This window comes from Balearica regulorum, chromosome 11, assembly GCF_011004875.1.
Source record: "Balearica regulorum gibbericeps isolate bBalReg1 chromosome 11, bBalReg1.pri, whole genome shotgun sequence".
Taxonomy (NCBI): domain Eukaryota; kingdom Metazoa; phylum Chordata; class Aves; order Gruiformes; family Gruidae; genus Balearica; species Balearica regulorum.
The window spans coordinates 3,853,908-3,866,975 of record NC_046194.1 but is presented as its reverse complement, the minus strand read 5'-3'; positions in this window follow the sequence as shown (position 1 = coordinate 3,866,975).

The window sequence follows — 13,068 nt, the reverse complement described above, 5'->3', positions numbered from 1 at the left end:
TCCTTTAATTATGCCATTATTCAGTAAGTTGCTTTGAGGAAATCTCATTCCCTGAAATTATACAGAGTGAATATCTGTGATTTTTCTTAGAGTCAAAGAAGTAGTCAAACTTCAGGGATGGAAAAAGATGATTACTGAAAATAACCGTGTCTAGTTCCCTGTCAACACTCAAGTATTTCATCAGAAACTTGCTAGTTTTTTGTTAGGTCTAACTTTAAGTAACTCAATGGATCATTTTCCCTCATGGACTTTTGAGGAAGAATTCCAGACTGTAGAAAGTCTAGCATACCCTTTTTGTCTAATGTCGTTGGATACATGAACTATGGGCTACAAATATTTCCCAGCTTGAAAAGAGTTTAGAATGCTTCCACTGTTATTATTCCACTCTTTATTCAGTATTAGCTGAGCATTTAAATGAGTTCAGTATTTTATTTCATGATGATCTTTGCTGCTGCCTCACAACATTTTTTGCAATTCTTCCCAGTGCATGGGGTTTTTTTTCCTCTGTACAATACTCAGTTATATAAATACATCATACAAATTTCCCTTAAAACTACTGAAAAAGAATCTGCCATCATCCTTCTCTAAAATACTGACGTTATGATTATTTCTCTCAAGGCTGTTGATCAGAATAGAAATGCAGACTTGCATTCTTAATTTCTTAAGGAAAACCACAACATTCAAAGTCAGATTCTCTAATTGTGCAAGTATCTGTTTAGAGACAATGCAAACAGGACTGCGTCACAGGGGCAAATTCGAAACGTGTGTGTGCATCAGCTTCGTAGCATGAACCATCTGAGAACAATCCCGATGATGGTTCGTGTTCAGATGTTATTATCCTGAAAATCATTATAAATAGTCCTGTGAGATTATTTTGTGGAGCTGTAAAGCAGCCTTGCCTTTGGGGATACTTATTTATGTTTGTAAGCGTGTGTGTCATATATCTTAATTTGTGCATATAGACATAATTGAGTAAAGACTTTTGAATCAGAATTTGAATAATTCGGCTGTCGTCACCTTTCTCATGGAAGCGAATTCTGTACTGTAATTCTGACTCTGAAACTTCTTTCTTTCATAGTTATAACTAATTTTTGTAGGTAATTCTGTTGAAAGAGGAACTGGAGCTGCTTGAAACTTTAGAGATATTGGCTATTAAGAAATTTTGAACTAAATACTGTTAGAGTAAGCACTTCTTGTGTAGTTGCACAGTATATTGCCTTGCTGAAAGGGCCAAGTTTTTTAGTGCTTGCTCATATAACCTTTTTGCTGCAATGCTCTATATAGTTAAGCTTTAGTACAATCCTTAGTCTGAGTGAGAGAGAAAATGGATGGGTTTTGTTACTGTTCCTATTTGGCCACCAAGTAATAGGAGAGAGAGCAAAGGGGCCCTCCAGTTATTAGATCATTCTGTTGCTTTCTGATAGATATTCTGAGTAACGGTGGTAAGTTCTGAAAGCTCATTTTATCTCTACTTTCATCTCGCCTTGATCCACCTAGGCAGCAGTTATTTAATTCAAGAGCCAATTTTGGCTTAATATTGGGAAAAACTTAAAGGATTATATGTGCGCTTTACCCGATAGAGAGCTGCCGGGCTGGGCGTTGACTGAGCATTGCTATTGCTCCAGTCTCACCAAATCTGTCAGTTGCTTCCCAATTGCTAATAGTCTGGAACGAAGAACAGTAAATTGCTTTTGTTTCTCTCGCCATTTCTTGGTATTGGAACAGGAATGATTTATGAACCACAGTGTGTAACGCTATGGAGAAAATACCTGCGGAAAAGTCCTTTGTTGTTGTTTCTTTGGCCTGTGCTAAGGCAATGGCAATGCTGTTGTAGTCTGAGGGTCCATCATGCCCCATCCTGCTAGTGCGTAACTCTGGGTGAATTAAGCTAACAGTGGTATTGCTCTTTTTTAATTATTATTTCTGCATTAAATGCTTCTAAAAAATAACAAACAGCATGATCAAGATTGGCAAAAGTGAAGGCCTTTTGATTCAGTAGAATTGTAAAATAAAATATGATATCAAAGAATAGGAAAAAATAAGTTTTGAATGAAGACAATAAAATACACCTTTTGCTCCAACTTTAAAGAAATTAAACAAAGACAGCAATAAGGAGAACAAAGTAGAAAGAATCCCAGTACCAGATAAAAAAATCTGAAGTCTTATTAAAAACAAAAGCTGTTATTTTATCACTATTGCCATCTTTTTTACCAAATAATTTCGTATTTTAGCTTATGCCACCATCTACTGGACACCAGATGAAAGTGTTCAGCTTGCTCCCCTGCAGATTCACTACTAAAACTTAAAAACCTCTTAAGAAATGCTCCAATGTCCTTAAGGTTTTCACATAGATGTGTGCTCTTGACCTGTGCTTTAGGAGTAGATTTTTAAAATGTCATTTTGCATTGGTACAAAAGTGATAATTGGATATCATGGTAAAAATTGTTCCTCGATCAGGCAGATGCTTTTGAAAACTTCACCCGCTAATATTTCCATATGCACTTTGGAAGCTGGCAATCATTGCTAGAATCTTTGATGGAAATGTTAGAAGTTTTAATTAATGTCTGAAGTGTGTATTGCAGGTTTCCTGTGGCACTTACTCGGTTGATATTTCATAGGATTATTATTCCTTGGCATGAATTCACATACTGCATGTGCCACATCTAAAGAATGGTATTCTAGTGTTAACTATCTGTTTTACCCTTACCCTTCTGTTTTTTCAATAAATTGAAATAGAGAAGTGACAAAAACGTATATCTTAAAATGCCAAGCCTTTAGACAAATTTGTGCCGACTTTACAGTCGCTTACTATGAATTTGTGGTTTTGGCAAGCATTTTCACTCACTGCCTATGAGAAATTGGATGATACAGTACTGAGTTCTGCATGACTGGGGAGGGAATTAGGTAATTCTGCTGATGTATTTCTTGCGAGCTCTGAAGCTTACGTACACGTGCTCCCCCCCACAAAGCAAATGTAAGAGCCTGTGATGTGATGTCACTTCATCCCTTTGACCGGTTACCTAGAGAGACTTCCCCAGCTCTGGCTGTCACTGCCTTTCCTTTTCCTCCCCCTTCCAGAGACAGACCTTCCTTTCCAGGAGAAGTAGAATGAAACCAGCAATCAGCCTTCTGGAAAATCTCCCACCAACAAAGCAGTTTGTCACTTTAAAATGCTGGCCAGAATAAGGTAGGAATTGTGGCAGGAGTTTCTCCATAAAAATTGCCATCCTGCCCTACCTTTTCATGGATTCAGCATGATCAGAGGATGTTCTTTCCCCAGGCGCTGGTCCTGGGTACTATTTCTCTTTGTGCACAGCCTAGGACATTTCTCCTGTAGGCTGTGGTATTCCCAAAGGCTCAGTGTTTAAGCACTAGGCTTGAGTTTCAAACAAATCCTTCCTTTCACGTGGGAGGATGCGAGCCACTTTACAGCACTCATTTGAGTTCAAGAGTGGGTTAAATTGTCACCACAGACAGAACCACTCTGACTTCAGAAGACCCTCTTGAACTTAAGTCAGTAATTCATTAAAGGAAATGGAAGCCTTTATTACAGACTTTAATTTCCATATTGCTAAAACCACAAATGAGTATGTGAGAGTCCATTCACTACTATGCATGAGTAGCTCATTCACCTCGCTCAGCTCCATCCCTTGGCCTGTGCCCTGGCAATTTATAAAGTGACGGCAATGCACAAGCCTGTTATCACTGTGGCAGACTCCCCATAATAGTTTCTATAGTGATAACTTCAGGGCCTCATGGTAATGGACACAGCCAATTAATTTCCTGTCTATCCTTTCTCCTTGCATAGCTTTACTAATGCCAAACTAAATGTCAAGTAGGAAAATCTTCTGGTTTGTCCCTCTAGCCTAGAAACAGTAGATAAGCATAAAATCTAAGCCAAACATTGTATCTCTGGAGATTTCACATATGACTAATTACAATTTGGAAGCACATATGCTTTTAATTAAGCACTGTTTTTTAACAGACAGAAAATACTAAGGGCTGCAGTGGTGAGTACCCTTAGGATGTCAGGCTGTGAATTTGACTCTAGAAGTTGATCCGATAAGGGGGGGCGGGGGGAGTATTTTCTCCGTGCTGCCTTTTGCAGGCTTTGCTGAGGGAGAAAATAATCCGGTGTCAGGTGTTTAAAGGACTGAAGGATGTTCCTGCAGTCACACACCTCGTCAGCAATTTGTCCTATGGTGAATCATGAGGATTTGGCATGATAATGTTCTATCCAGTAGCAATTTTGAGATTTTGCAGTGGGAAATCAAACCAGTCTGATGCCGAGCCAGATTTGTAGCTAAATTGTTATTCCTTGTGATAACTGCTATAGCTTCCTATTTGTCATTGCACCGGGCTTGCACATGCATCACTCTGACAGGTGCTCTTTACGGCAGCGTTTCTGGAACTAGGTCAAGGAGGTTGATGGGTAATTTGTGCTTGGAAGACCAGAAAGCATGATAATGGGAAGGGAGGTGATTTTGAGTGGTTCTGTCCAACAGTTCATTGATCTACTGGTGTGGATTATGATATGGCATTTTCAAAAGCACAAAGCTGCCAGCCCCACATACAGCATTTTTTGTTTTTTGTTTTGTTTTGTTTTTAAAAAAAAGCCCTGTTCACTGATTCATGACTTGAAAATAATGTCTTTTTAAAAAAAAACTTTCTAAGAAAACAAAATATAGAATATAGAAGAGTGTGGATTATTTTTTTTTTTAATCACTAGGTTGAGTCCAAGGATATCTTCTGAAAAAGTCATCAAGGGGGGAAAAAAAAAAAATCTTGCTTCATTACTATGAATTTAAGCTTTCATTATGGCTACAATAATAATAGAGATATCACAGAGTATAGGGAAATAGCGCTAATGACCCTTGACGGGAAACTGCACTGTAAAGTTGGTCCGGATGTGTGGGTGATTTGCATATAAGTGACAGTCAATAATAAGATAATTGTTCACTAGTAATTTTGGAATTAAATTAATAGTTTTCACACAATTAAAGTTTTAAGTATGCAGTTGATTAAGTAGGATCAGTCTGCAAAGCCCTTCTGTTTTAAAGGATCAGATTTGAAGAATGAAGTCTTTCATCAAATGATTAGTTGGATTATTTGGACTGGCAGCACAGTTGACTGAAATTTGCACAGTTATAAGAAGCAATGAAAGGTGTGAGAGTTCTAAAAGCCGATAGATACTCTTCAAACATTGCCTTGCCTATAGGACTGCTCAGTGACCAGTTAAGCTGGCTTCTTCGTTTGCTGTCGTCTTGGCCTTAATCTCAATGAAGCCTTGGGTAAATATATGCGGCTCTCCTAAAACTTCAGTAATTGGTCTTCAGCCCTCAGGGAAGACAGTCAGGGCATCCTGCAGTTAAATGATATGGCCCTAAAAGAAGCCATTATTTACATCCTATGCAGAAACATCACCCGATTGTGCTTATTGATGGGAAAGCTAATGAAGCAGAAATTCACTGGCCTGCCACAGGGCTGGGCATCAACACAGACAGCAAGTTTAACTGCTTGCAAAAACACTCCTCTCCTTTTCTATTTCCTTTTGCCTTCTCGGATCTTAGTATAGGCTGTGAATTAAAAATGTTACAGGTCAGAAGATGGTCTGATGTGTAGACCAATATCTTGTACTGAGAGTGATTAAAATTCAGAATAATTCTTGGAGATACAAGTAGCAAATACTAATTTTTTTGGTGTCCACAGCTGGCTTTTTAATTTTGTTTTCTTTCATTGGCCGTTACTGACATGAAGTGATTTAGCAAGCAAGTTAGGCAAACAACCTTGAAATGCTGCTAATGAATTTCTAAACACATAAAGAATGATCAGAACTGTGCTATAAATATAAACAAACATTCCATGAAGATTTTGTTTTGTCTTTTATACTGCATTTTTGCTCCTGGGGAAACTCCAGATGAAGAAAAGCACAAAACCCTCAGAATCCTCAGAGAGGCTCACAGCATGTAGGAATAGATTGCTTAGCGGAGCAGAACCAGTATTTGTTCAGTTGTTGTGATGTGTCATCCCTCTGTTGGGAGCCTCAGAGTTCAGGCGTGCTCCCTAGCTCCGTTGCAACGTGCCAAAAGGCGACAGGGTTTTTGCTGGAACTTCTTATTCCTCTTTGGAGCCCTTTGATACATGTTGCCCAAATAGCCTTTACAAATCTTCTGGAAGCATGTCTTATTTTACCCAGTATGAGGTTTTTAAAACCATAAGCCTAGAAACCTGTTAGGCAGTCCTATAACCAGGTTTTAAGGATGGCCCCGTCTGTAAGAATTGAGTGCCTTGTTGCATGCTAGAACAATTCATGCTTACCTCTACCACCTGGCAAGTTTTAAGACTGAAGCTACAAATTTATTTAAAATGGAGGTTTGCAATAATGAAACACCATTACAGAAGATGAAACGCATTAACAGGCGAGACTTAAAGAGACTCTGTGGCTGCTTTCGCATCTCAGTTTATTTGCACTCACCTTACTGCAGGTTAACCTTTAATCTCCTCTCAGATTTTAGTGTTCAAAGCAGCTGCTGCTTCCTTCTTCCACAGAAAAGCAGAGACACGTGTATGGAGCAAAAGTAATGATTCTTCTTTTAAGCTGCCCTGACCTGGAATGCACCAGTCTCTCTTACTTCCCAACTACAAAAGCTTCTTCCCTCTTTCCTACAGATCTCCATCTTGGGAAGAAGTCATGTCCTTCCCCTGTCTTCTAGGAGGTCTTTGATTTCCATGTCCAGTGCATGGCTTGTTTCACATATCCAGCTTCTAGGAAGGTGGTTTGGGGTATTTTTTCCCTTTTCTTTTCTAAGTGGTCAGAAATACATTGGTAGAACTTCATAGTAACACCATTGTACTGAATTCTTCTCAGTATTATACCAAGATCAAAGATGAGATCATAAATGTTGAAATTTTTATATTGAGAGATATCCTTTTTCTCCTCTACATGCTCTTTTATATTAGATACCGTGCAAGTGAGGCTGTCATAAACATGGAAGTGCAAATGTGCTTGGTGTCATGGAAATGGTCACCAAAAAAAACCCCAAACAAACTGGTTTTGGTTAAAAAGCTTGTTTTCTTTTAAGATGTAGTAGGGGTAGCTTGCTAATTATCTCGTACTATGTTTTGGGGGAAAAAAGAAACAGATTCATGAGTGTGGTTTTTTTCTATTTCCTTAGTGAAGCTGTAAAAATTTTTATGAAAGAGAAATGGAAAACTTCTACATGCTAATAATATCCTTGTCTACCAATTTAGATTGCTTAAAGACTTGGATTTAAACTGTTAATAATAATTTTAAAAAAACCCAACCAAAACCAAACACAGCAGTAGTGCAATAAGCTATCTGTAACTGAAGTGGCCAATCCTTTTAAATGTAAAAGAGAACCAAAAATAATTATCCAGCATATGGATGTATTTTACCTGATGAGACCTTGATTTTATTAAGTGTGTCTGAAAGTATAGGGAGTATGGAGCACGTGTAAATGAATCATAGGTACTGAGTACACATTGTACACTTAACTGCCTTAAAAAGATAACACAAAATAGTTCAAATTCTTGTGGGTAGGTAATATGCTACTTTAATCATCTATTCATTTCCAGAAGAACTTGTGCTTACAGCAGAACGTGCCTGAAAGAAGCCCTAAGTCTTAATGACATACATTTTGCTGTCAAAAGAACTAGGCGGCCACCTCCTTCCCCAGCTGCCCAAAGGGAAGTTTTGAAGTGGTTTATAAAGTGAGCTAGTTCTATTACTTTTAAAATATTTTATTAAAATTGGAATGAAAAATATTTTGATATTCAGCATATTTAAATTTATATCATTCTAGTGGTAACATGGCCTTGAATGTGTTTTATACTTTAATTGGCATATGAACTGCATCAGTAAATAGATGAAATAAAGCTTTTTAAAGTAAGTGTGGCCTAATAGAAGATAATACAGAGCAGGCGCAAAACTGATTGACACTATTACCTAGGCTGGTGTTCACTGTCAAAATAGAAGGAGACACAACAATAGCATCTGGCTTGTGCCCACTTCTGTTCATCATGTTTCGTTAGCGATGTGCATAATAGAATAAAACAGTATGAAATGTAGTATCTCATACACGTGTCTTGTTTTTTCCCCAGAAATCTGTTTTGCCAGCATTGGAGAGGGCACGCCAGCCTAGATGCCCTGACATGGACTTAGGTTGAACAGTTCAGCTGTTCCTATGTGATAAATATGTTAAATGCACACCACATTTCATCAGAATTGATCAGTGAGAGACAGAGAGTTGAGGAACAATTGGCCAAATAGTCTCCCCCCAGCTTCCCCAAAAATGGTACAGAGATTATTTTGTTTCACAAACTGACCATGAGTCTGTAATTTCTCTGTACTGGGAAAAGTTATATTTTATAACTGGACCGAACACAGTTCAAAATGTAGTGCTGCTATTTCACCAGAATTATTTACATAAATTTTTTTTAAAACTTCCTTTCAGAGCAACTAACTACTCTATAGCCGTGACCTACCTTTTATAATTTCCTGTGAATCAGTATCCTCATCTATTATGGGCGTTGCCTATCAGCTCACCTTGATCTCTGAGACTGGTTGTTGGATTTGTCCGTAGTGGATGTCTTTTCTCTGGAACAGACATATTTGTCCTTCCCAAATTCTGAAAAAATGGATATCCTGAATTGTTACATCATCTTCAGGTGCACATTTATTAGAAATTGAAAGTTTTTATGTGTTTAGAATAACTCTTGAAAAATTGAAAAGGCAAATTATGTTACACAACACTCTTTTTAATCATCTTCTAAGTACTTTTGTATACATATGTCCTTATATGTGTCTATGAAGTGACAATGCAACAAAACAATGAATTGTTTGTATGTATATTCACTTGAGATATTATCTAATAAAACCTTCATGACTCTTCTAATTACAAGTAATAAAATGTTTAATTTTCAATATTAATATAAACTTTTGCACTTAATCCCCAGGAGTTCAAGATTTGTGGTTGCCCTACTAGCAGAATCACCGTTTCCCAAAAGAAAAGCTTCAGAAATTATTATGAAGGAAACAAAGGGCATATTCTGAATAAGGTAAGTGGAATGAATGAATCTCTTTCAAACTTTGGTGATCAGAAACCATTTTATTATAACTAAGACATATAGTATAATGCATGTCAGAACAGAACATAAATTCTTTTGACATAAAATTATACTGGTTAATGAAAACAAGCTACAGATGGATGGAAACTTCTACTGAATGCTCTGTCAATCCCTTGCCGTTCTGAGAATAGTTGGCAACAATAAATATGGAGAAAAAGCGAAGATCTTTCTGCTCAATTTTACGCATCATTTACTGTACCTGTACTGATTTACTTTCAAAAATGGACGTTTTCCAATGTCACATGCAGTATTTTGGACGAAAAGTTAGTCTGTAAGTTGTTGGAGCTGTTTGAAGTGAGCAGCTTGGTCAACACTGGGCCCACTACATCAATAGGCTATTTTCTCCAGTATAGTTATATGCTCTTATCATGGGGATTGATATCATTTAGTTTCAACCATACTATTTATTACAAGACACATCCAGAAACTTTTGTTTCGTAAAGCAACCCAATAAATAATTTTATTTCTTACATAAAGATTTACCAGTGAGAGCGAGCTTGTGCCCAACATGGCTTACATTGTGCTACTACAGTAAACCAACAAGGCAAAATCAGTATGCTATACTCAAATGCCAGGTAGTTTTTGAGTACATAAAGTACATTTTGTGTGTGTCTAAGTCTTGCTTTAATAGGCAAAATCATAAGACACTCTCACTCCCTGTTATAGCTACTAGTATGGTAGCCACCTACTAGTTCTGATAGTACTTGAGGTGTATTTCTGAATATAATTCCCTATTTATAGTATAGCTGATTGAATACTATTACGTGGGAAGGAAAGACTAAAGTCTGACGTTGTATGTCTCCATTTTTTCAGAGCCATAAAATTGCATATACAATAGGTATATTCTATTTTTCACATAGACTGGGCATTTTACAAAGCAGCTAAATACATTTCATTATTTCTGAAACCAGACATTTTGACAATTTTAGTATTGGAATTATTCTCTGGTTTTGATTGGTTTTATTTCTTAGGGTCAAAATGGCAGAAAAAGAAAGTGTTTTGGCAAAGTCAGTTTTAATCTGGATATATACTGGTCACACTTATGTGTTTTGAGCATGTTAGTTTTCATAGCTTGAAACTTTGAGGAAATGTTGATGTTTGTACTTCAACTCACTTAGTATAATTTTATTCTTTTAAAACTTCCAGCAATGCCAACTTTATATGCATGTCAGTACATACTTTATGAAATTGTTGAGCAGCCTTGTGATTCTGAACTTGAGATAAATCCTCTGCCGTGTCTGTCTTTGTGTAGAGACATCTGGGTCAATAATTAATGAAAACAAAATAACACTACTACTGACAGGTGGGCTTTGAAAAGCAATCTTTGAGATAAATATAAACTTCAGTAGATATCTCACCATTGATTCATAGAGTCTTTGTTAGCATCAAAAAACATTTGCTTGAAGCCCTAGAGAATTTCTTATACCTTGACTTTGTCAGGTTGGAAAATATATTTACATATAACATTTATTGAAGTTTTAGAAAGCCGAGAAAGATAAAACATTATGTTGAATTTAGTTTAATTTCTGTTTGTGATTAGATTTTCACTTCTGTGGTACGTGTTTGGGGAGCAGAGGGAGGAAAGTTAAGAGTTTTGGGGTTTTTTATAGTTACTCACTTCTTCACAATGTTCTCCATTTAAAAATGATAGTGCAGCTACAATTCAGGCTTCTCAAAAGTATTTTGGGGGGGGGGGGGGGGAAGATTACTGCATTACCTTACCATTTAATGACCAGAGTATATTAATATATCGTAATCTGGAATTTAAGTCACTAGAGAACACTGAACGTTTTGAGAGAAGAACTGACTTTAGTTCCTCTCTCTGTCCAGACCATCCCCCTAGTAACCAACAAACCAAATAGACACAGATTTGCTGTGGACGTTTCTTGCATCTTACCCACTGTAACATTCGGTTATTTCATCACTCAGCATTTTCTTGTATTTTCTCCATCCCTTCTTTTTTCGCTTCAATAATTTTAATTTAAGGTGGTTGGGTTTGGGGTTTGTTGGTTGGCTTTTTTTGAAAAATGAATGCATATGAAAATTTGTTTATATGAATGTTTGCAAAATACTGAATGAATTAATGACAGATTTTAATTCACAGATTACAGTTATACATTGTATATACAGCATAAGGCTCTTGAGTAGAAAATATTGCATGACACCCATCTGATTTCGTTTACCAATCTGTGTTCATAATGCCTGTCAATATCAAGATTTTTGGTGGATTTCTGAATCATAGTTTTGCCTTTCATAGCAACTTCTACACTGAAATTGCAAGCAGCTTATTGAGTTTCATTAAAGCAGAATTCTCAATGTGCAGCTCAACAGAGGACTGGAATGGAAATTCCAAAGCATGTTCATTTCTGTGACTTTACAAAAATCTACCATGAACTAGGAAAGCATTAGCCGAGCACTCAAATTTTGACTGCATTGTAATTTATGCCAATAGAAGGTCTGCATTAGCATCAGTGAGCTACTGCTAAGTGCTAAGGTCAGTTGTGCATTTCATACTTCAGCTGCAGAGGAAGAATTTTATTGCTTTTCATAGTCATGGTGCAGTGAAAAAGGTGCTTTATGATGCCACAGACAATTAATTGAGGTACATTACCTAGAAACTAAAAAGGTCACACATGGAACATAATGGACACCTCATAACCCCTATTAATGATTACAGAAATGCAAATTAGTACTTTCCAGTTTCCAACGAGTAGAATAACTCTTCTCCAGCTTTGAATTACGTTTCCATTTGCTTACAATCTTTACTCTTTAAAATGTTTAATTTACCTTTTTTTTAAAAGTAACCTCAGTCTACATTAAAAATTATACATTATATAAATTATACTATTCATAAAAAGTCTATTAAGCTGAAATTATATTTCTGTGCATTAGGCATAGAGTAAGAGAAAAAACTGATACAAATATATGAATAGCATACTTAATGCTTCAGTAACCCCCCTTTAAGGCTTTGTGTGCTAATACCTTTTCTGTTCCACGGGATTTCAGAAAAATGTTTGCCCTTCCTTGTGAGGACAAACTTGGAAACCTAGCAGAATTTCTAGTGCTGAAGAATAAATTACAGGTTTCATTAAAAGCTGTTGTGATTTTGCTGTTGTGTGCAAAAGGAGCCATTCTAACACAGAAGGATGGGGAAGCATTAATTACTAAACTTGCTCCAATCTTGCTGTCTAGTTATGTATCGCCACTTACAAGGTTAGTACATAGGAGGTCAGATCCTACTGATTTTTACTATAACTAATGTTACAACTTATTGGTACTTTCTAGCGCTTGTATTAAAACCTGTAGCATCACAGCATGACATCATGATATGACATCACTGAACTGTGGGAGTTCCTTTTCTTGTAGACTGTAACATTTTTAATGCTGACCAAGACCAAAGAAACATTCAATGGAATGTGAAAATTGTTTAAAATAGGATTTTCATTTTTTTAAAATGTCTTGATGTAGTTCCATCAGAAACTTAGATCCTTTGCTGCTTTTCTGAAGTAAAGACTCTGAAGGAGTAAGATTAGAGCACTTTGCTTTTCCCTTAGAGCCAGGAGATACAGCTCCTTGCCAGCCCTATGAAATTTCCAGGTAAGTATGTTGGTCTTTCAAGTCCAGAACTTCCTATGCTTTTCAAGTTTGCACCAACTAAAAAAGAGGGGAATAAAAAAGCTTTCATGTCCAATGCAAGAGTTGTTCTGAAAAAACAATAATGCAATAACAGAATACTTCATGTCATAGACTCTCAAAGTTGACCTAACTTTGAAATTAGACTGAGTTGCTCAGGGACATGGCCAGACACACAGAAGTTTTTTTCCTATGTATTTCGGAAAGAATGGTCAAGCAGTGGAACAGGTTGCCCAGAGTGGCTGTGTCATCTCCATCCATCAAAACCTGACTGGACACAGCAGCCTG